Source organism: Danio rerio, chromosome 14 (genome assembly GCF_049306965.1).
Source record: "Danio rerio strain Tuebingen ecotype United States chromosome 14, GRCz12tu, whole genome shotgun sequence".
Classification (NCBI taxonomy): Eukaryota; Metazoa; Chordata; class Actinopteri; order Cypriniformes; family Danionidae; genus Danio; species Danio rerio.
This window is the reverse complement of record NC_133189.1, coordinates 38670204-38696025: the sequence shown is the minus strand read 5'-3', so window position 1 is coordinate 38696025 and position 25822 is coordinate 38670204. Positions and strand designations below refer to the sequence as shown.

General features: G+C 37.1%; 1 protein-coding gene across 1 annotated transcript in view; it reads left to right on the top strand.

Moving 5' to 3' along the window:
- itk (IL2 inducible T cell kinase) overlaps nucleotides 1-25822 on the top strand; it is a 90091-nt gene that overhangs the window by 16071 nt on the left and 48198 nt on the right. The gene's annotated exons all lie outside the window — the stretch shown is intronic.

The window sequence follows — 25822 nt, the reverse complement described above, 5'->3', positions numbered from 1 at the left end:
ATAGTAGAAATAGTTCTAAAAACATCATAAAATGGCTTAAAACTGCAGCAAATGTGCTTCATTTACACACCTATCACTGAAATGATTTACAAGTTTGTTTGTTTTTTGCCCATCTTCGATGTTTAAAGGTCTCAAAAACACATATTTTCAGTATTCTATCATTTTAGCCACTATAACACAGACTTTTAACTGTCACCTACCATTTCTAACCACTAGATGTCACAACAAGACCACTTATTTATTGTTCATAACATTTGTATACCTTTGTTGTTTTACATTTTTTTGAGTTTAAAGTCAGGGAAATTGCATTTAGGATCATTCTGAATCACATTTTGACCTGATATAAACTCTGTTATGTATTAAACATCTAATTTGGTCACAGTTAACCTCTGTGTAATAATTCTAATAGGCATAACTGGTTCTATAATTAAACACCTAGTTTTAAAACATTTGTAAAGAAAATCACAATTGTGGCCACTAGATGGCAGTAAAAGGCCACTTATAGTTTATAGTTTATTTTACTGCTCTGTAGCAAAGAATGTGATGTAATATAATGCATTCTGAATCCCAAATTTACATGAACTGAACACAGTTAATGCATTAAGGATTAAATTTTGTCAAAGCTTGTCACACATTTTACTCTTTAGATTTTTAAATTCTTTTAATAAAACACAAAATTATTAGTTTATGTAGTTATTTAGTTTTGTCATTTTTGTTGGGAAGAGCTAAAATAGCCATAACTCATGAATGGATTGAAATATCTACACCAAACTTGTCACACATATGCAAGAGGTTAATCAGAGGTCATAGCATGAAATTTGTAGACATTGGCCACATGGTGGCGCTATACATTGTAAAATCACTGTATCTGAGTAACCATTTATCTGATTAACTAGAAATTTGACATGCCGTGTCTTTGTCTAAGGTGCCATGACTCGATCTACACATTATATCACAGGGCTGCTTATACTGGTCACTTTGACATAAAAGCGATCACTCGAAATGTTCATTAAAAATTTGTCAATATGTAAAAATCGAAGTTGCTTCTCTGGAGTGTTTAATCAAACATTTGTTAGCTCAATCTATAAACTCTAACACTCTAATCGTATATTTCGTTGTCGAATAAACTACTTACAGGCGTCCTAACTGCTATATGACCTTATCCTGCTAAACTGCTTGACCCCCGTTAATTGCTGCTTGCAGCTATATTTGTAATTGTTAATGTATGTGCAAAACTGGAATAATGCATAAAAGCTGTCCGAATGAAGCAGCTTTTACATCCAACGTGTTAAAGAGAACAAAATCGACACATCCTGATTAAATGGGCGCCAAATATCACCAGTAAAAACAGAATTATGGCAGTAGAAGAAGCTGCGTCAATCTTTTCTTTACTTAATAAATGTACTTGCGCCTCAGAAGACAATGCTGACACACGATAACCACGTGGGGGCGTTTGAAGCCATGAGACATGGAGAACAGACACTCTTAACACGCTCCAGACGCTCTGGAGGTCATTAATAATAATAAACATTAATACTGAAACGGTTAAGGCGTTTTAAAATGAATGACCAAAACAACATTTAAGATGTGTTTCTGTGTGCTCAACCTGCTGGTTTGTCCATTCACACACATTTTCATCATCACATGATCTCTTATAACAAACATTTTTTTAATGCACATAATGCAATTTTTTCAGTAAAAGTGTTTACATTGTAGTTTAAGCGCATCTTTTCTATCGAATTAAGTTTATCCTACTCAGTTATGCGCATGTTTTTTTTATGCATATTTTCAAAAGTTATGTGCATCTTGGCGTTTCCTTCCACCTATTTTTATATGTATCTCCAAAATGAGCATTAAAATAGGTGGGTGGAAACTTGATGCAAGAAATACCGCTTCGTCTTTAAAAAAAGGGGAGGAGACCGACAAAAACTGAGTTTAGAGATTTAAATGCTTTACACATTTAGTTGATTTTAGTACACTTTTTACATACAAATCGTAAGTTTAAAATAAGTTAATATATAAAAAATCTATTAGTAATGTATTGTAGTAGAAGTACATTTTCCCAAAAGTTGTACTTAAGTACACTTAATGTGAATGCATTATTATCACTAACACTTAAATAGATTTTGAGTGTGGTAATTTTAAGTTTATATTAAATTGACTTTATTAAAAATCTATTGTAGTCCAGAAATGGCGGAATTGTAGTCCATGGTTATTGTGAATAACCATGGACCATGGACTATATTGTGCTATATTGGACTATATTGGACTATATTGGACTATATTGTGACAATTAGTGTGTTTTTCAAAAGTGTGCTTTAAACATTAGTTGATTTTTAGTACACTGTTTATATACTAATCCTAATACACTTAGATGAACTTAAGTTTATCTTAAAATGTACTTAATACTAATTTTTAGTAAATTAAATACAAAATTAGTTTGGGAAAATAGAGCACTTTTAATACAGTATTTAGCACACTTTTTTTTTTTTTTTTTTTTTTTACAATTTGAATATTCTTATAATATATTACTATTATACTTTAATTTAGTCATAAATATATTTAAATGTTTAAAATTAGGGTTCAAGTGTATTTCTAGTTGTAACTAAATATATATTTTTAAAATACAGATATAGTATGTTAAAAGCACATTTTAGTTCAATTTCAGGGTGTCTCAAAATAGCACAGTTGAGTGCACTTAGATGGTATTAAGTTTATGTTAACATATACTTAATACTATCTTTTAGTACATTAAGTACAAAATTAGTGTGCGAAAATAGAGCACTTTTAGTACATTACTGAAAAGTGTACTAAGTATACTTAAATAAAGTGTATTTTAGCACTCTGCTTTCACATTTTGTATATTCTTTAAATATATTACTATTATGCTTTAAGCGATTCTGAAATATATTTATAAATATTTAAAAGTATGGTTCAAGTGTATTTCTAGTTGTAATTAAACTTTTTTTTTTTTTAAAGATATAGTATGTTAAAGCACATTTTATTTCAATTTCAGGGTGTCTCAAAATAGCACAGTTGAGTGCACTTAGATGGTATTAAGTTTATCTCAACATATACTTAATACTATCTTTTAGTACATTAAGTACAAAATTAGTGTGCGAAAATAGGGCACTTTTAGTACATTACTGAAAAGTGTACTAAGTATACTTAAATAAAGTGTATTTTAGCACTCCGCTTTCACATTTTGTATATTCTTTTAATATATTACTATTATGCTTTAAGCTATTCTTAAATGTATTTATAAATGTTTAAAATTAGGGTTCAAGTGTATTTCTAGTTGTAACTAAATATATATTTTTAAAATACAGATAGTATGTTAAAAGCGCATTTTAGTGCAATTTCAGTGTGTCTCAAAATAGCACAGTTGAGTGCACTTAGATGGTATTAAGTTTATCTCAACATATACTTAATACTATCTTTTAGTACATTAAGTACAAAAATTAGTGTGCGAAAATAGAGCCCTTTTAGTACATTACTGAAAAGTGTACTAAGTATACTTTATTTTAGTGCACTTTTTTTTCACCTGGGTTACCTCTCTTTCCGAAACAGGCTTGACTTACCCTGCTTTCTCGAGTTTAACAAACCTGCCATTTTGAAATGGAAATCTCATTTAAGGCCCTTGAAGATTCATGAGTATTTTTGTTGTGCTTTTTTGTAGATTTATAGCTGAACTATGATTTTTATGGCAGCAATTTTTCAACTCCAAGTCCAGGAGTACAAGTGTCCTGCAAATTTTAGCTCCAATTTATCCCAGTTATGTGTAATTTATTATTAATTCTGATCAATTTGCTTGGCTTATTGTAGGTATAAAGAACTGTGCATCAAATCTTTAACATTTTAGGTTTAGAATGACATGAGTAAATAATTACTCCATTTTTTTTTATATATTTGGGACGAACTATTCCTCAACACACAGAGGAAACACAATAAACTCTGTACTGTGAATATGGATAAATAACTGGTGATCATTTGTGTAATAATATAGATAATTAGCATTGCAAGAGCTATGAATGTAATAGCAGTGCAGGTCTTGCGTCTCATACGCGATTTCCTGGTAGTGTCTTTGTATTCTCAAACCGTACATTACTACTAACAAACAGAAAGCAGCACTTTTGCTTTGAGTCTAATGTGAATGTATAATAGATGCAGCCCATTTTCATTTCAGTAAACAGCATCTCTAACCTTGAATAATGGATTCAGCGCCTGCAAGAATGATCGGTGAACCTTGATCTGAGTCCATTGAAGTTTAATATCATTCTGAATGTCAGAATGCTTTACGGCAGAGAAACATAATCCGTTCTCGGCGAAGGTTGGGCTTGTCACCGAGATGTGCTTAAAAACACCTCCAAATTATCTGAAATACTTTCTATGCTTCTGTGGAAATGAACAACATTGCACTTAAGGCTGAACAATCATCTCTATTCATTGGATTCAAAAACTATTTCTGGACCTTTCTGAACATCACAACCACCCCCTTAAGAGAGAGGCCAGGTTTAAGATTTTGTCATCAGGGTGTAAATATAGCCTGAAGTCCAATGACTGACTGACTCACAACACGAGTCCTAAAAAAGCCTCCATTAACAATCTCTCAGGCGAGCTTTTCCCGAAGGAGCGACAACACAATGTCCTCTGGGGTTTTGAGTAGCACATCTGAAACAGCAGAACAAGCTTTTCCACTTTTTGATCCCTGAAAAAACACTTGAAAGCATGTCGAGCAATGAACGGCAAGCACATGTTGAGCGAGGTCACAAGCACTAGCTGCTCTTGAACTACACAGACTCACTGGTAGAATCAATATCTCAGTCCATATATTCAAATCAGTTTTTTTCTGAACTGGCAGAAGTGCAAATGGTCATGTGAAAAACAAATTGGAGACTGACAGTACCTGCCTTTTTGTTATTAAATCTGAAAAGAGTTCCTGTCGGATTGTAGTGTTGCATTATTGGTGTTCAACTGAGCGTGATGACCCCTTCAGTGTGACATTTCTTTATTTTCAAAACCAAAAAAAAAAACTGTTTTCCTTTTTAAATGAAGGAATTTTGAGTAAATTTCAGGTTTATTAGGTTTATGAGGCAAAATGCTAGCAATTCAGTACATTTAGGCAATTAGATGTGAGCAAGATGATATGCCAAAAGTTTAAATTGACCATCAAAATAGGGAAGAGAAATTATTAAAGAGACGTTGAACATGATATGTTTGTTGATGCCAGATGGTCAGCTTTGAGTATTTCATAAACTGCTGCTTTTCATGGACAAACACTTGTGGGTTTTACTGAAAATGGTCTGAAAATGAAAAGTGTGCAGTGAACAGTGTCTTGTTGCTAAAGTTAAAAGGAGAAAGGTCAGACTTCAAGCTGTTGAAGGCAACGTTAAGTTGGGGAAAAAAAGTGTTGCAACTGGGGTCTACAGGAGAGTCACAATGTCACAGAGATAACATGTCTAACCTTGAAGCAGTCGAGTACCAGCAGCATTAGTGGAGCACACCAGGGACAGAACTTGAACTATAACTGACATGGGCTCACAGAAACTGGTTGGTTGGGTCAGAACTTAGTGTAAACAAAGATAACGCGAATGTCAATATGAAGATTGCTAAAACTGAATTGTAAAAATACTTTGAAAGCAAATTACACGCAATAGAGATGACTTTAATGTTTGTTTGTTTTTTTTAAGTTTAAATGTTGGAACGTTACAAACTAATAGGGCATCGGGGGATAACTGAGAATAGAACACAACCACACTCAAAAAAAAAAAAAAAAAGAAAGAAAAACTCATTCGGATTAACTTTATAGAGGGTAGGATTCCCATCCAATAAATGTGTTTAGCACCAACTAAAAAAACTATTTAGAAAAATTTAATAAAATTGAGTTGGTCCAACATGGTTTTTATCAAATAAATGTATAAATGTATTTGCATTTTTATTTAACTTAAACTCAAAGGTCTGATATTATCATGTGTGTCTATTATGTGTCGTACATTTTTGAAGTCTCTTTTGAAGTTTGATTTGAAGTTATCCTAAATGACCTAAAAAAACCATTTTTTATGCATATTTCATGACTTGCATATATACGATTGAACTTGTGGCTAACAATGGTCTTCAGAAACGCACTCCACACTGATAATAGTGGCATAGTGCCATGGAGGATATTTTTGGGCATATATACCACATCCTACTTGAGTATTGCTGCTGACCAAGTCCATCCCTTTAGGGCCACAGTTCTTGTGATGGTCAATTCCAGCAATATGAAATCATCTTAAACTGATTTATTGAACATGACAATGAATTTATCTTCACAGTCCCTATTCCAACAAAGGCTCATTCTGAAAAAATAGCACTATATACATTTCTGGAGAGCTCTAATTATGTAGCCAGAGCTGCATATGGCTGCATTTCTTCTTTATAACGAACGCTATGGAGCAGTATGATGCCGTCCCTTTTCGAGAATGTGGTAAAATCTGAAAAACGTAGAAAAAATCCGCCGTTTTCTTGTTCTGATTTGCTTTTAAAAACACATTGCGGTCGGTTTAGGGAAAAAGGTAAGCGGGTCAATCAGTGTTTTTTTTTTTTTTTTTTTTTTGGTTATTGGTCGGTTGGTCAGTCACTTATTTGACAGCGGTGGATTTACACGAGAACAGCAGGCGCGAAAAGCACGCGGAAGAGAAATTTGAGATCTGAAAAAGCATTCCCAATGGCCTCTGGTGAACTCTGTTCAGAGTTCTGGGGATATATTTGTTGCTCTCAAGAAATGTATATGGGGTAAGTAATCAGAATGAGCCTGGCTTGACCTAATCACATGCAACTAACCAACTGTGTGATGCTGTATTGCCAATTTGGAGGAAAATATCTAAAGAAATAGTCCATACCTCAAAGATATAAGGTAGTTCTGAACATAGAGGTGAGGTTAACTGGAACCAGCAAGGTGTGCCTAATTAACTGGCCAGTAAGTACATGTCACATAGGAAAACACTGTATTGCTTAAAGGGGAAAAAAGATATATTTACAAACATAATATTCACATAATTAAAAGTCTTAAGCATTTCTAAGACCGCATTCAATAAAGGGCAAACTAAATCAGCTCATAACAAAGTGCAGCACAAATAAACTGATAATTAATCTTGTCACACAGTTGTGACATTTAAGTTTCTTTTCTTTTGCAAGCACTGTTTTCCTGTTCCTGACTCAATCTATGGCCTGATGGGTCTTTAACAAGAGTACAAATTCTACTTTGACGAGCATCCACTGGACCATTGCACTGGAATGCAAATAGGTTGGCTGCGGAGAGGGAAAGTGTGCTGGAGTGCCATGTCCTATTGTGGATTTTTTAAAGACATGGCATTTTTGATGATTATTCTAATCCCACCAAGGACCTCTTAGTCTGAACTTTCCTTATCTCCCGCTCCCAGTCATTCTCTCATTAAAAGGCAATCACAGGCCACCAGCTCTAATAAACCTGCAAGTTCCCGTTTGAAATGGGTGAAAATTGCCAATTCTGAAGTCTGCTGTTTCCTTTTCATGATACGGTAAAAATTGTAAAATCTTTCATCTAGTGAATTCAGTAAATAAATGTGTATTGAAATATATGCGTAATGGTATATAATGTCTTCAGGTTGTAAAAATAAATTATAATAATAAAAGCAAAACAATTTAAATGTATTGTAACATAATGAAGAGCACATCTCTTTATTTTTAGCTGGCAGGTATTATACTCTGGCTGAGCTCCACTGCCGTCAAAGATTTGTGGGGGAACTAATCCTTAAAAACATACCTTCACAAACAGAAAATGTCAGCCTTAACAACAGTAGAAAATGGGAAAGTGTGTTGGAGCCAAAGCACATTGGCACATTTCCTCAAGGGAGGAAAAAAAGAGAATTAGTTTTGCATTGAGTTCAGCATGGTGTATATACAGTAGTCCATTTTAAAGTGGTTCAAAACATTTAATCAAGGTTGTCCCAAAACTATAATCAACACCTATTATTGTTTAAGGAACATTTTGATTCACTTTGATTAGATTTTTGATCCGCTTCAAATGTTGACTTCTTTAAATATAAATACATCTTCTAAACTTAAACTAAAAACTGAACTACTCTCTTCCAATTACTATGACAGTTTATGTGAAGCTGCTTTGACACTATCTACATTTGTAAAAGCACTATACAAATAAAGCTGAATTGGATTGAATCAATCATTTTTATTTAGTTATTTATTGCAACGGGTGTCATACATTAGATTACATTTCTTGAATTCCTTCTCTGCGCTTGGACCTTTTAAAATTTGAAGATATGTAATTCTCCAAAATTTACTTACAATTAAACTCTATATGGTAAATATCTTTACCAAAGACACTGATCACTTTGATTAGATCAAAATCAGCTTGTTTGTTTGTTACACAGTAACTATCAAGACAACTTTGCATGCTATACATTCCTCCTATTAAAGACATGGTCTGTGATGAGACAGAAAATGATTAATTGGATTAGCACATGGCAAAGGCATTGGTTTACGCACCAATCAATCACAAAGCAAACACTACCTATTTATTAAATGCTGCATCAATGTATGATCATTTCTCAAATGTCTATTTATGTGATTCAGAGTAACAAATGTACAAATGCCTCTCTTCAATGTGCAATCTATTAAATTGCACATGACCTTGAAAATGTGCATGCCTGAATAGCTTCAGATCTCCACCTTTGTAACTGGCCAGTAATTAATGTCATGAGCATATAAAATACAGTGCATCCGGAAAGTATTCATAGCGCTTATCTTTTTCCAGATGTGTTTGTTACAGCCTTATTCCAAAATGGATTAAATTCATTCATTTCCTCACACACAATACCCCTCAATCACAATGTGAAAAAAGATTTTTTGAAATTGTTGCAAATTTATTAAAAATAAAAAACCTGAAGAATCACATGTACTCAAGTATTCACAGCCGTTGCTTATTACTTTGTTGATGCATCTTTGGCAGCAATTACAGCCTCAGGTGTTTTTGAATATGATGCCACAAGCTTGACACACCTGTCTTTGGGAATTTTTGCCCATTCCTCTTTGCAGTACCTCTCAAGCTCTATCAGGTTGGATGGGAAGTGACTGTGTACAGCCATTTTCAGATCTCTCCAGACATGTTCAATAGGATTTAGGTCTAGGCTCTGGCTGGGCCTCTCAAGGTCATTCCCCAAGTTGTTGTGAAGCCACAACATTGATATTTTGGCGGTGTGCTTTGGGTCATTGTCCAGCTGGAAGATGAACTGTCTCCTGAGTCTGAGGTCAAGAGCACTTTGAAGCAGGTTTTCATTCAGGAGGTCTCTGTATTTGCTGCATATCTTTTCCTCCATCCCAGGTGTGACCAACCCTGTTCCTGGCGATCGACCTTCCTGCAGATTTCAGTTGCAACCCATATCAAATCAACACAATCTCACGGCAATTCGTAGCTTTTTCATTTAGTGGCTAATTCGTATGAATTCGTACGATCTAATTCGTACAATTTAGTATGATTTGCTTATCCCCCAATGACGGTTGGGGTTAGGGGTGGGGTCAGGTGCCATACCTCCTTTTTAAAATCGTACCATTTCGTACGACTGAACTCGTACGAATTAGCCACTAAACTGGCAAAATGTAAAATACTTACGTTTTCTCGTGAGATCAGGCTGTATCAAACACACCTGCCTGTAATTTTGCAAGTGCTGTTCAGGTCCTAATTAATTGGTTCAGGTGTGTTTGATCAGGGTTGGAGCTAAACTTTGTAGGAAGGTCAATCTCCAAGAACAGGGTTGAGCACCACTGGTCTATCCTGACTAGTCTTCCAGCTCCTGCTGCTAATTACATCCCCACAGCATGATGCTGCCACTACCATACTTCACTGTAGGGATAGTACTAGCCTGGTGATGAGCCGTGCCTGTTTTTTCCCAAACGTAACGCTTGGTATACACTCCAAAGAGTTGTATTTTTAGTCTCATCAGACCAGAGAATTTTGTTTCTTATGGTCTGAAAGTTCTTCAGATACCTTTTGGCAAGTTCCAGGCGGGGAGTGGCTTCCGTCTGGCCACTTTACCATACAGGCCTGATTAAGGGATTGCTGCATAGAGGGGTGTCCTTTTTGTAGCGTTCTCCTCTTTCAACAGAAAAAAATGCTGGAACTCAGTGTGACCATTGGGTTAGTGATCATCTCTCTGACTAAGGCCCTTCTCCCTGATCACTCAGCTTAGATGGCCGGCCAGCTCTAGGAGGAGTCCTGGTGGTTTCAAACATCTTCCACTTATGGATGATGGAGGCCACTGTCAGAGCCTCCAGAGGAGAACTTTCAGAGCAGCCTTGTGCCTCGAGACAATCCTGTCTCAGAGGTCTACTGACAATTCCTTTGTATTCATGCTTAGTTTGTGCTTTGACATGGACTGTCAACCCTGGGACCTTATGTTGAGAGTTGTGTGCCTTTTTTTAAATCATGTCCAATAAACCGAATTTACCACCGGTAAACTTTTATTAAGCTGCTGAAACATCTCAAGAATGATCAGTGGAAACGGAATGTATCTGAGCTCAATTTAGAGCTTCACGGCAAATAAAAAAAAAAAATAATTCACATTGCCATTATGTGCTGTTGTGTGTAGAATTTAAAGGAAATAAATGCATTTCATCCATTTTAGAATAAGGCTGTAATATAAAAAATGTGGAAAAAGTGATGCGCTATGAATACTTTTTCAAATCCTGAAGAAAAAGACTTTTTTTTTTTAAATGTGGCCAGGAGAGACCAAGGCACTGCAACCTAAGAAAACACATACAAATTCAAAAAAAACACCAACAAATTTGGAAAACATCTTCATCGGTTTGACAGCACACATTGTAAGTCCTCGCAATAGGAATGGAAATAAAAAAATGTGCTGCAAATCCTTACAATGGGTTTTGACCGAAATGAGCACATTGTATTTGTAATTTGTTGTCCTTTCCATCATTAGCCTTCTGAAAGGGCCTGAAAACATTTTTAAATATCTGCAATTTACTTTGACCTCATTAAAACACTTAATGAATTTATTTTCATTAACCTTGAAATTATATTTTGTTGAAGATATTAAGTTAATTTAGCCATCTTATAAAGCCCAAATGTTTCACAGATAATCATCAGTCTATTTAGGCTAACAATATTCAAAAGAGGGGTGACACGGTGGCTCAGTGGTTCGCCTCACAGTAAGAAGGTCACTTTGACTCTCAGTTGGCATTTCTGTTTGGAGTTTGCATGTTCTTCCTGTGTTCATGTGGGTTTCCTCAGGGTGCTCCGGTTTCCCCCACAGTCCAAAGACATGCGCTATTGATAAATTTAATAAACTAAATGGGCCATATGAGACTGTATGGCTATTTCCCAGTACCGAGATGCAGCTGATAGCACATCTCCTGCGTAAAACATGCTGGATAAGTTGGCGGTTCATTACACTGTGGCAATCCCTGTCAAATAAGGGACTACACCAAAGGAAAATGAATGAATATTCAAAAGACGATGGAATCATTTAATCAAGGTGTTGATTGAAAAATGGATAGTACCTTTCAGATCACCTACACTGCACAATAAGCAAATCCTAGTCACTTTTTCAGTTTATCCCCTTGAATCATTTCACTTGGGTCCCATGCTATTTGGTTTGATAGGAGACATGTTGCAAATCCTCACAACTGCAATTAAAATGGTTGCATAATTTGCTGGTGTTTTGTCTATTTGCATTCTTAAATCTATTTGTTATCTTAAAGGGCAACGAAACCCCCGTTTCAGCAGAGTGTTTTCACACCTCTCATTTGGAAAAAGTCAGGAAAGTGTGCGTGCCCAGCTCTGTTTAGGGGGAGTGTCGTAGGAGGGAAAAAGGGATGGTGCATAAAATTGGGCGTTTCGATTTGGGCACAGGAGATATTTGATTTTAGGAATTGCTGGAAGTGTGTATTTTTAATGCAATGTTTGTTAATGCACGGCAAATGAGAGAGAAAAACTCCGATTTTCTCTAACTTAAATGCCCTCGGCAGGTAGCATCAGAAAGCCGTGTGTTATTCATGTCAAAAAATGCAGCGAAAATCCTACAGGATGGTAATAGTTTGATGGCGCTGTTTACATGTTTACACTCGAAGAGCAGCATTTACAGCAGGTCTTTCAGTCTATAATATTGCAGTGATATTAACATACTGTAAAAACTTTATTAACTTAGAAATCATTTGACTAAGGTCCGTCTTTAAACACTAAAAGAGTGCTGCTGACAATTCGATCTAACTTTGCCATCTGGATAAACAAACAAAGACCACTAATTGCTTACCAAATCTGTAAAGACAGGACGATCAACACCAACTGGAGCTGCGTCTTTATTAAAAGGAGTAAAGCAGCAATTCTGGATTTCACCATTTCCAGATGAGAAAAGCTCTTGTGTAAAAAAAAAAATGTTGCTTAGGCATGTGTTTTTGTCGAGCGTTGCGTTTACTGTAATCCACACGCAAGTCCAGCTGTGCTCTCATAGCAAGAAAATAAAATTATAAAAGCAACACTGACGACCCGTATCTTCAAACAATTCTTCTCCCACTTGTTTTGGCAACACAACGTGTCGTCTCTCCGCGTCTGAACATTGTACAGGTACAAACAGTCTTCGAAGCTATCATGCATATTAATGAAGTTGCACCGCATACAAAATAGAATGCGCTGATTGGTTTGGTTTGAACCAAGTCTTTCTCATAAATTAATGCTGCACACTCAGAGACATCACAAAGTACTCCCATGTACAGGCAGCCAGTCTAGCCAGCTAGAATACACACAAGGATCTAATGGGTGTGACACAGCTTCAAAAATACGTTTCAAACCGGAAGAACAAATTTGCTCGAAATAACGCAAAAACAATCAATTTTCACTTTTTAGTGAAATATATGTGTCCTAATAGTGTTTTTAGCAGTGTGGGACACATACTGTATGACTGTCAACAGCTCAAAAATTGTGTTTTGGTGTTTTGTGATCCTTTTAAGTTGCAGTTCCTTGAGCTCTTTTGGCCACTGTACTTTTGTGCATAAAATACATTTTAAAGTTCTCCCTTTACATTTGAAAACAGTGAGGGGAAAATTAACAAACATAAGGCATCTACGTCAGTGTTACAACAGCTTTGCATGACCAAAGTCTCAGGTACTGCACTGCTTTAACAGGTAAACAATGATTTCCAAACCAACTCCCATCTAGCAGCCAGAAATGACGTGAATAACAATCAACATCAATCCCATCTGTTTCAACAACAATCACTCCTGTCACAGCTAATGTTTTCACACCTGTTTGGTTTGATGTAACCCCTCTTAATCTGCTTTGGCTGGATTTCTGAGCACTCAGACATACTGTAGCTTGGAGCTGTTTTTTCCACCACACACACATTTATCACGGGTATGAAGTACCATCAAGGGACAGGGCTTTTGCAGTTTTTAGCTCCACTGAAGAGTAACACAGAGCTTGGTCTCTTCTCTAACTTTCAAGATCAGTGATTAATGCACTGAGAGGCAAAAGGCCAAAATAAATGGGGGAAATTTATGTTAATAATATGCATTAAAATAGACCACCAGACAAACTCTAAGCAAGCGGCTGTCACTCTGTGTGATTCACAAATCTATATGTCCCTTTTGTTACCAAATTACGTCCGCAATCTGTTATTGCTGAGGGGCTAGAGGCCGCCTGTGCAGTTCTGTGAATCGCAACACAGCCGATCAACACTTCAGCACATTTATGGCGCCAGTGGGGTTTATTCTCAATCTTCCACAGCATGGGCTGTAAAGAATCTGGAAGACGCAGCATCCTGGAGCTTTGCAGTTGCAAAAATAAAAAATAAATAAAAAAACAGGCTAAAAAGGGATGCCTACTTGCATAAACAAACTCCTGGACAACATGCATATATGTTTGCGTTTAAACATGCATGTGAACATTGAAAAAAAACATATGTTCTTGCCGTATTAAAGCGATTCGGTTCGTTTGTGCAGGATGAGAGGCACATTTCCTCAGATGTCTTCGGATATGCATTATTTATGGATCTGTTCACACAGGGAAGCCTCATATGGTTGGCTGCCATGTCCCAGTAGTGCTCCTAGAATCCCCTTCTCATCATGTTTAAGAGGAGATAAACCTCCTTTGGTGTAATCCAGAAGACCTGTGAGTTGATATGCTTCTCTCTCCAACATTACATGCTCTACACAACAGTCTCATATAGTGTCGAAGACATTTTATATGGTTGTACACTGTAAAAAAAAAATCCAGAAAAATTATGATAAAAAAACAAGCAGCTGTGGTGGCAGCAATATGACAGAAATCATAAAGAATTTTAAAAATTTTACAGTAAACTACCGTATTACTTAATGTATACTGTTATACACCAATGTTTTGAAGTACTAATATATACACTTGTTATCTTTGTTGCCATTTATTTCGGTGGACATGAGATGCAGAGCAGAGTTGACTGCAACAACTGGGTTTAGGTCCAGTTGAAAGCAGGTAAGACAAAAACAAAAGCCGAAAAAATAAAATAAAACAAGTAAATAACAGGGTAAGAATGTGGTCAAATCTAAAAACGTGGTTAAAAAAAAATGGGGCTTTTAATATTCTGGATTTTACTTTTTAAAAACACTGCGGTTGGGTTTAGGGAAGAGGGTGGGGGGGTCAATAGGTGCTTTTCAAAATACTGTTGTTTGGGTTTAGGGAAGGGGGAGGATAGGGGTATCGGTCAGTTGGTCAGTTATTCAGCGAGTTAGTCAAAAGCAACCTCTGGTGGATTTACGTGAGAACCGCAGGCGCAAATGGCACTGGCTAAAGAAATTTGAGATCTCAAAAAGTAAACACAACGGCCCCTGGTAAATTTGCAAAAATAAAAACTGCAAAAAATGTAGCTCCTGGGACCTATTTGGCACTCTTCAGAATTGTATATAGAGGTACGCAGTTAGAACGAACCTGGGTTGTAACTATTTTACTGTAGCATTTTTACAGTTTTCTACCACTGAAAAATAACAGACATGTTTAAGTGTAGATATCATAATTTGAGACTGTGTAATCCGACTGACGCACAATACCAATTCTGTGCTTTTCAAGCGAAATTAGAAAAGGTTTATTTGTCTAATCACGTCTCGTGTGTTTCATATGCTGTACTGGTTTTTAATCGTTGTCTTAATTTCAGCTAACATTACCAATTTCACTGCAAACAAAGCAAATGAGTTTGACTGATGAGAGTAATCTGATTAGGGGGTGATGGCTGCGTGCTCCACTGAAATCCATTGGCTTCTGTAGATCCATCTCCATGATGATGATATTCCTAAAGAATACTGGGGGCTCATCAGGGCGCTGATGAGAATAGACGAGCATGTTTTCATCAGTGCGAGCAAAAAGGGCCACTCTGGCTCGCAGCCAAATGTGTATTCATCAGCCTCTGCGCTGATGCTCTGCCAGATGTGTCCACCAGTCTGGGTCCACTGTTTCCACTTAAAACTATTTGAGTGTGTTAATTTGACTGTCCTTATTGTGGAATTATTGGTGCTAGAGGACATGACAGTAAAGGTCAGAATGTGCTAAAATTTTCATTCTACAGTAGCATTTGCCTGGGTGCCCTGTACAGTTAGAAGGCAGTTGCTATGTGGTAGTTAGTGTGTTATGGGTTGCTGATAGGCGATTGAGATTGATTAATGGATTTGCTCTTCATTGTTTGGACTTTCAGCAGTGAAAATTAAATCACACTGAACTAAACTTAAACTCTGAAAATTGAACTGACGCATTTTCAACTTGCTGGAACGTCTATATTAGGCTGCTTTGACACAATCTACATTGTAAAAGTGCTATAGAAATAAACATGAATTTATTTTAATTAAGCTGCTACATGCATGTTGCTAGGGCTTTGTAATATGATTTCTAGAGTGTGTTATGTGTTTTTGGTTGCTATGTGACTACTAGATTCTTTACAGTTGCCAAGCGCTTACCATAGATATACACACTAGATATCGCATACGGACCCTGAGCATGCGTCAATAGTGCCGCCATATTTGTACAGTGCTCCCAGGACAAATGTCATTTGAGTCCAGACAAAAGCCAATCTTAAGATGCTGGTCTTTTGCATTGCGTACATGTAAAGGCATTACATTTCAAAGGAAAGATTTAGTTTTGTACATTTACGATGTGCTATTGATGCTAATACAGTCACTTACTGCAATGACCAATAGGCAGTTGCACCAACTTGCCCTAAATACTAGTTCAAGCTAGTTTTGTTGAATAAAATCAGCAAACAATGTAAATTAAATATGACAACAAGACGCTACGCATCAATGTGCATACTTTCCACCCTAAATTATTCAATATAACAAATGCTGTATAATATTTGGATCAAAAGGTGGATATGCACATTGAGACGCAGGGATATTGATGGTTCACACGAGTCATTCATAACAGAGATTCATTCACAAACAAATCGCTCCCTCTGTTAGAATTAGAAGTAAAAGCAGGAGAGGGGGTGTTTTTTAGGTCTGGTATTAGATCAAATTTAACAGGGAGGGAGGATAATACATCTCCATGCCGTCACTTATCCATCGATGTAGAGAAGTGTTGTATAATTATAATTTTCTGAATTAAAAAAATAATGTTTGCATACTAACCAGCAGAAAAACTCGTCTGATCATAGATACATGTATAAATGTTTACATATCTATAGCTTAGGATGACCAGTCCTCCACTACACCTTCATTTCAAAGGAGTGCTACCCTGTACTAAAATGGCGACTCTATTGATGCATTTCTTCCAATAGATAACAACAGTGTAGGTGACATCTAATGTAATTATATGAGTGCTTACTAGCATACACTGTCCCAAGGCACTAGGCAGGTGATGTGGTGCAGCTGGAGTATTCCGTGTGATTTGCTAGAGAGTTACTATTGAACTCGAGGTGGTTTTTAGGGTCTTATTTTTTGGTAAATTGCTAGGGCAATTTGGGAGTTTAATAGGGTGTTGCTATGCATTTTCTAGGGTGTGCTGTGTGCCTCATAGTTGCTAGGGTAAGCTGGATGGTTGCTAGGGTGCATGGAACTATGCATATCACCAACTGACAAAATATTTAATCAGCAGAAAGTTGCTGGACTAACATATCTCTGCTGTAAGGCCAAATCTCTCCTTAATATCAGACCCCAATAACTACTGTGGAATTCCAGGAGAATTGCTGCTCAATAACACAAACTATCTAATCTGAGAAGATCAGCTAGGAAACCTCGACTCGACCTCGATCATGCAGCCTGAGCCCCCCTCTCTGCCCTCGACATTTTCCTTCTCCACCAGAGCAGCTCACTCACATTTCACACTTAATGTTTAAGTTTTTAATATGGTGTAGCCTTATATTCCTGTTTGCTATCATTTTAAATATCTCTGTGTGATTGGTAAAGAGGTCTCAATTTCACTGTAATATTTCATAATTTCACTTGTATATGTTGTTCTGGGTTTTCTTTGATAAGATCTTTGCCAGGCGCTCCACTCCAGGGAAAATAGTCTTTACATCAACTCATGACCAATCAAAGGTCTTTGTGAAGCTTTTATTGTCTTGAATTTATGATAGTTTGTTGTGATTTGAGTATTTAAGGGACATATGCAAAAGTGTCTGTGGGATCTTGTAGCCAGGAGACCCCATTGCAGTGTGTAAGTCTCTGAGCTCTGCATCAAGACTTATATGCTGCATTGTACTTCTACGCAGTCAGGCTTTCATCTCTAACTCTTAAATGTCCTTTTAATTAATTGTTGTACATTTCTGAATTGGCTTTTTTTTTGTTTAATTATGAGAAGTGGCATGGAAAATCTTTATCTGAAAAATAAAACATTTATATTTGATTTATATTCTACTGAAATCATTTAAATATAGTAGATTGTTTAGGCTGATGTTTCCTCAGCCATTTGACCAGCAGTGCTCTTACATTCTGGATGAAGCATCGGCACAGCATTAGTGACCTGCTGATTTCTGACAATCACTGACTTGGTATGATTTAATCTAGTGGCTAAATCAAAATTTCTTTATGTGCGAGCAAGCATTGGACAGCCTAATATTCAACATAGGCTCATTCTGAAAACGTAAAACTTTATATATGTTTTTGGAGATAGCGAATTATGTAGCCAGAGCTACGTATGGCTGCATTTTGTCTTTAAAGAATGAATGCTATGAGGCGGTTTGATGTCGTTCCTTTTCTCGTTAACCAGCTGACTGCTTTCCTGCGTGTGGACAGCTTTTCCACTGTTAGCAGTGTCGGTCAGTTGGTCAGTCAGTTAGTTAACAGCGACCTCTGGTTTATGTGAGAACAGCAGGTGCAAATGGCACTGGCGAGAGAAATTTGAGACCTCAAAAAGCATACACTGAGTAAGATTAAATTCAGAGTTGGAAACAAACTAAAATAAATTCTAACATTATAAACATATGGCGACGCAGTGGCGCAGTAGGTAGTGCTGTCGCCTCACAGCAAGAAGGTCGCTGGTTCGAACCTCGGCTCAGTTGGCGTTTCTGTGTGGAGTTTGCATGTTCTCCCTGCCTTCGCGTGTGTTTCCTCCGGGTGCTCCGGTTTCCCCCACAGTCCAAAGACATGCGGTACAGGTGAATTGGGTAGGGGTAAAGTCTAGATCGGATATGCGGCCGGCCGGAAGTGCGATATGCACATTAATAAAGCAGCATTTTTTAATGACACTGTATAACAATAATTAATATTTTTACATTACTGTGATGGTTGGGTTTAGGGTTGGGTTGGGGGTAGGCATTAAAAAATACATTTTATTGTGTAATTTAATAGATAACATTACTAATACTCGGTACAACAACTGTTTTTACATTACTGTGACGGTTGGGTTTAGGGTTGGGGTGGAGGTAGACGTTAATAAAATACAACAAATGAGAAATTTAATAAATAATAGAAATATTTCTCGTTAACTTCCGGCCGCAAGCGTATCCGCTCTAGCAACAACCTTGGGTAGGCTAAATTGTCCGTAGTGTATGAGTGTGTGTGTGAATGTGTGTGGATGTTTCCCAGAGATGGGTTGCGGCTGGAAGGGCATCCGCTGCGTAAAAAAACTTGCTAAATAAGTTGGCGGTTCATTCCGCTGTGGCGACCCCGGATTAATAAAGGGACTAAGCCGACAAGAAAATGAATTAATATAAAAATATTTATTTTCAGATGTGCTAAAACGGCTCAATAGTATCTGGATTCAGCCTTAATGATGCAAGCTGAGACTGCATCCCTCAGCGATGCAATGTCAGACACAATGCACTCAAATGGAGCTAGAGACATCACTGTGACGGGTAGGGTTAGGGGTGGGGTTAGGTGAGCCCATTAAAAAGCATTGGAAGCATCCCAGATTGCACTGCACCTGGTCTGCAACCAGACCCCTCTCAAACGGCTTACAGGCATTCAACCTTCACCCATGCTGTTAGTTCCGTCATTTGGACTAATAGATGGACCTGTATAACTGTATTCTTCAACATATTAAATACAACATCTTGTTTTTAAAGTTGAAAAAATACATACAGTATATAATTCATCATAGAGCTACAGTGCTGTAACTTATTTCCAATAATCCAGCACAATCCTACTTTTAAGCTTATTTCATAACACTCTTTGTTTGGTTGCAGTAACCCTATATGAGGAATATAGAGTGCTCTGAAAATATGTAATAAAGTCTTCAACTCGCAGTAAGCAGCAGCAGCTGGTTTTCTGTGGGGAGGCTTTCATGACAGTCACTATTTCTTCTGTTGCCTGCTGATTTCAGGTCTCTTTTCTGACGCTCAGATCTCCATGCACAGCCTGGAGAAAGCCAGGAGACTGCTGATCTTTGCAGGTTTGTGGAGAATGAAAGCTGAACACAAGCGTCATTCTTATCAGCCACATTCACTCCAATACATGTCAGAATGAAAATGTCTCCTGTTTAACTTGACATAAAGACAGGGAAGGAATATGCTGCTCTTGTATTCTTTGGGCCCATTCTTAAACACATTAAGCTTTGTGCTATCCTTGCAGGTAATGCAGTAGACCTCCTCGGGTACTACAGCATATTACAGCTTTATTTATGAGGATCATGGGTTATGTCTTGTTTGAAATGATGTGGCTTTTTCATACACAGATGTTTGCTGTGACCCCCATTAAACTCAGTGCTGCGCATCTAAACCTGATCTGTGAACAAAGCCATTCCCAGGCTCTTTTTTTTTCAAGTTCCAGCTGCACGTTTTTCATTTAAACGGCTCATTTCACTCGCTCTTACTATTATTGGCTCCTATGAAGAGGGTGGTTGAGTACCCCCCCTAAAGGTTTTTCTTTTACTCTGACCTTGTCATTTTGTGTTCATTGGAACAACAGCGGAAAAGCCATAGTGCACATCACTCTTTTTACTTGGAACATGCAACATGGTTCTTGGAAACTTTCCACAAATGCACTCTAGATGCATTTAATTAGCATTGCAATACACAGTTTTTAGAGTCTTTTTGTCCATTTTTTTTTTTTTTTTTTTTTTTTGTTAAGCTACCCATTTAAGCTGTATTGTAAAATGGACAAAAGATTTTCCTGAAAGATGTCAACAGCTATGTTGTCCTGACATCATGAAAAAGGTTCAGCCCAACCTTTAGAACATATTCGTCATTTCTAGGAAACTTTTTTTCAGCTTAGAAATAATAAAATGAATAACTTTCAGTTGAACTTTTTTTTTAGGCAAATCCAGTGATAAAGCTTGTGTGAAAATGGTATGTCTACTTTATTTAGTGGACATTAGTGTTTATGGTTGAATTTGTTTAAACAAACCTATGTATATAATTTTTTTATATAATATAAGAGTTCTGTATACACTCATCGACCACTTTATAATAAGGCACACCTTTACTAGTAAAGGGTTGGACCCACTTTTGCCTTCAGAACTGCCTTAATCCTTCATGGTATAGATTCAACAATACTGGAAATAACCCTCAGAGATTTTGCTCCATATTGACATGATGGCATCACACAGTTGCTGCAGATTTGTCGGCTGCACATCCATGATGTGAATCTCCTGTACCACCACATCCCAAAGGTGTGCTATAGGATTGAGATATGGGGACTGTGGAGACCATTTAAGTATAGTAAACTCATTGTCATGTTCAAGAAACAAGTCTGAGATGACTGGCGCTTTATGAGTCATGGCACGTTATACTGCTGGATGTGGTCAGAAAGGGATGGACATGGTCAGCAACAATACTCGGGTAGGGTGTGGTGTTGACACGATGCTCAATTGGTACTAATGGGCCCAAAGTGTGCCAAGAAAATTTTAAACCACCACCACCACCACCAGCCTGAACCGTTTATACAAGACAGGATGGACCCATCCTTTCATGTTGTTGATGCCAAATTATGACGCTACCATCCTGATGTTGCAGCAGAAATTGAGACTCATCAGAGCAGGCAACATTTTTACAGTTTTGTTGAGCCTGTGTGAATCGTAGCCTCAGTTTCCTGTCCTTAGCTAATAGGAGTGGCATATTTGCGAAGGCATTTGCACCCACAGAACTGCCGCTCACTGGATATTTTTTCTTTTGTGAACCATTCTCTGTAAACCCTAGAGATGGCTGTGCATGAATATTCCAGTAAATCTGCAGTTTCTAAAATACTCGGACCAGCCATCTGGCACCAACAACCATGCCACATTCAAAGTCGCTTAAATCACCTTTCTTTCCCATTCTGATGCTCGGTTTGAATTGCAGCTGACTGTCTTGACTGTCTACATGCCTAAATGCATTGAGTTGCTGCCATATGATTGGCTGATTACAAATTTGCATTAACGAGCAGTTGAACAGTTAATGTAGTACTGAAATGTTGCTGTTTATTTCATTGCCATGAGGATTGTGTTTTAGATTGAAGCCTAATAATTGGTAAGACTGTCTGTAACATATCCATAAAATATTCATCCAGTTTGAGCTCATTCATCTTTTCTAAATGCCTTTTGCTTTTTGCAAAAACATTTGTGTTCGGTGAGCTAACAGAATATTTGAACTCAAATCAATATTGCTTACAATTATTTAGTTCTGTGGAGCAATATTTATTTACAGATAAGGCCAGTCAATGAAAATCAGAGTAATTTCGACTGATTCAAAAAGTAGTCAATATGGCAAACGAGTCAAAAAAAAACCTGACAACTGATTTAATATTAAGAAGCTTCTAATGTATTAGCTCTTCACAGCAAGGATAGTGATTACAGTGTCTCTTCTTGCCACTTCTGCCTCTCACCGTAATCTCCACTGCCTGCGTTTGTCTTATTATTACCAATTGCACCCCGAGACTGAAGTACCCAGGCTGTGATATATTTACCTTTTCTCTTTTGCACTCCCCGTTTAAAGCTTTATCTGTGTATTGACACAGGGGGATTAGGCTGGTGTGAAACAAGGCTGCTTTATCAGTCCCAGCTCTGCCACCCTTTAGACGCTCTATAATCCCTACAAAGAGAACCGAAAGAGGGAGACACAGTCATATTTGGTATCGTCTCATACATTCGCAATTTATCTCTCTGGAGTGTTTGCATTTGACACCAAGGCTCACAGGCTGTAAACAAACAAGAGAGTTTGTGCGTGCATTTGAAAAGTTTCATTTCAATTAACTAGCTACTTAAAAGTTTTATATACCTATCAGACAGGGGTTTCCATGGTAACACAAGGCCTCTATTTGACAGTCGGAGATGGGCCTAATCTCCCCTGCCCCGAATAATTCATACAATGATTATAATTCACATAATTCTTCAGCACCTTCAATTTCTGACTGGCAGTGTGAAAATTACATTGATTTCAGCCCAAATTAATTGCCACCATTTTGACACATCACTTCAAAACTCTCGACTCAACATATTATGTGGATTTCATCAGTGCACATGGACATCCTATACAGGGTACCCTCAAACACGCACACATATCAGAGCAGCAGGTTCTTTGTAATGACTTATTAACTACAAAAAATGGCTGTCATCTCCACTCAAAAAGCCATAGGCAGGCGAGTTGCAGCCGGGTGATGGATCAATTTAGCTTACCGTACTGCTCTCCTGCCTGTGTTTGTAATGGGCTTTGATGTTCACATTGAGCTACATCACAAGGACATTCTCAGATACTGAGCTCCCCTCAAATCAGTCTCTGTGACTGTGCAGGAAGTTTTTTATTTTATTTTTTTATTTATTTTTTTACAGCATTCAGCAGGAACTTCACTGGACATATTTAAAACGGACCTTTTTAAATCTGTTTATTAAGAATTGTGTAGTTGTGTAAAGAAAGGTAACTGCTGTGTACTGAAATATGTAGTAAAGAGAGAGGGAGAATCATGAAAGAACATTTTTTTCGCATTAACTGCATAGGCTACTAAGGGGCTGCCATTATTTTAGGCAAGCAAAGAGTGATGTCAAATGTTTGCACTCTGTTGGCTACAACATACTGATATGTCAAGATGTGCCGCTTGTGGTTGTAATTTTTTCCCCACAAGGATGCTTCATTGGCCTGAATATACTACATGCTGAGAAACAGTGGAGAGGAGAATCTCTAGATGCCAGTGCTTGTAAATATATGCATGTATGACTGCATCAATTCATTCATTTTACTTCAACTTAGTTCCTTTTATTCATCAGGGGTCGCCACAGTGGAATGAACCGCTTATGCGGTGGAATGAACTTATACAGCAAGATTTTTACCCAGCGGATGCCCTTCCAGCTGCAACCCCAGTACTGGTAAACACAGGAAGAACATGTTAATTCTGCACAGAAATGCCAACTGACCAGCCGGGACTCAAACCAGTGACCTTCTTGCTGTGAGGCAACAGTGCTAAACCACTGTGTCGCCCCAGCTGCATCAATATTTTTTTTAATAACGTACATTTTTTGTATGGACTTTCTTCCACATATTTCAGTAAGAGACATCTTTCACGCTATATCAAGCTGTACAAATGTGTAATGGTTTGATGGGACTAGCAGTGTTGAGTAATGCATTATACAAGTAACACTGATTTATATTATATTACTTTTCTAACAAGTAAAGTAATGCATTAATTTAGGAAAATAAGTAATAAAATTTGAGTTACTTTTTAAAAATGTAATGTGCTGATTCCAGCGTTATGGACATGACATTTGCAGTAAAAATTCGAAACATTCACCTAGAAAGTGTGCGTTAACATTATATTGAAACAACTGTTTATTCATTCATTCATTTTCTTGTCGGCTTAGTCCCTTTATTAATCTGGGCTCGCCACAGCAGAATGAACCGCCAACTTATCCAGCACATTTTTACGCAGCGGATGCCCTTTCAGCCGAAACCCATCTCTGGGAAACATCCACAAACATTCATTCACACACACTCATACAGTATGGACAATTTAACCAACCAATTCACCTGTACCACATGTCCTTGGACTGCGGGGTAAACCTGAGCACACGGAGGAAACCCACGAGAACGTAGGGAGAACATGCAAACTCCACACAGAAACGTCAACTGAGCCGAGGATCGATCCAGCGACTTTCTTACTGTGAGGCAACAGCACTATACTGCGCCACGGCTTTGCCCAAAACTGTTTATATTTTCTAAAACAACTAACCAAAGAGTTATGGGATCAAAATATTTCAATCTGTGAACATTTTTTATACTTTAAATTAGGAAAATAAACATGCCTTATGGATGTGACAAAGTCTGCGAGTCTACAGTAAACAATATATTTTGTAGAAATTCTGTGATAGAAATTGCACAACCCAGAAGTAACCATGCTTATCATAAGGATAAGAGTTGGCTCTTTATAGAACAAAAATAATTGATTTTATTTTATTTTGACATTTTTGAATTTTTTGAGGGAAAAACTTTGTTATGGGTGTGACACTTTTTTGTTATGGATGAGACAGATGTGACATTACCATTTGTGTGACTTTGGTAAAATATAATAGTTTAAAAACATTGACTGAGACATTTTGGTGAAAACATTTTTCTTTTCATGGTTGACATTTGCATGGAATTGCTCAATGTGAGTCAATTTTAATTAAGTGAATTTTCTTTTCTTTTTTAAATAAATAAATAAATAAATAAATAAATAAATAGCTGAATTAATATGAACAAAGTCATATTGCGGGAACAGACAGAAATGAAGATGGCACGCCAGAGCCTTATATTTCTGCAATGGAAGTATTCTCATTATTTTGAACACATGGAAGAAACATGTCTCAATGAATAGGGATTTTACTTGACTAAAAGGGCAAAAATAGCAAACACATTGCTTTTAACTTTTATTAATCTGTAGGTATATGTGGCATATACTTCAGGAGTCAGGAAGGGGACAAATGGACGCGGTCTACCGACTAAAACCTGATTTTTCGTCATTGGAAGGGTAGATCAACTCTTGTTGGCTATAATGTGATCCACATCTTTTACATAACTTGATCATATCATGACCTCAAATAGGGCACTAGATTGTTAAAGTATTATATGTGCTCAGTAGCGTCGGGAATGATTTTTATTAATTGTTTCATTTATTGAGATTTAGGTCGAGGCAATCGAGGCCCAGTGTTGTTGTTGTTATCACACTGCGTCAGGTGAATGTTCAGAATCTCAGCAGACTGGGGACTTTGGTGTGCATTTCGAAAACTAATATGATTTTAGGTCTAACGTTAGTATAGATAATATTTGGCTTGTGTGCCGATGTTCAAATAAAATATAGTAGGGAAGTAAACTATTCCAGATGGTATATCAGTTTTCATGAATTTCCACAAGGATAAGTGTACTGGTGTGCATTTAGGACGCAGTCAGTGTCTCATATTACAATAAACCGCTGCATAAAATAATTATACAATTTATACAAT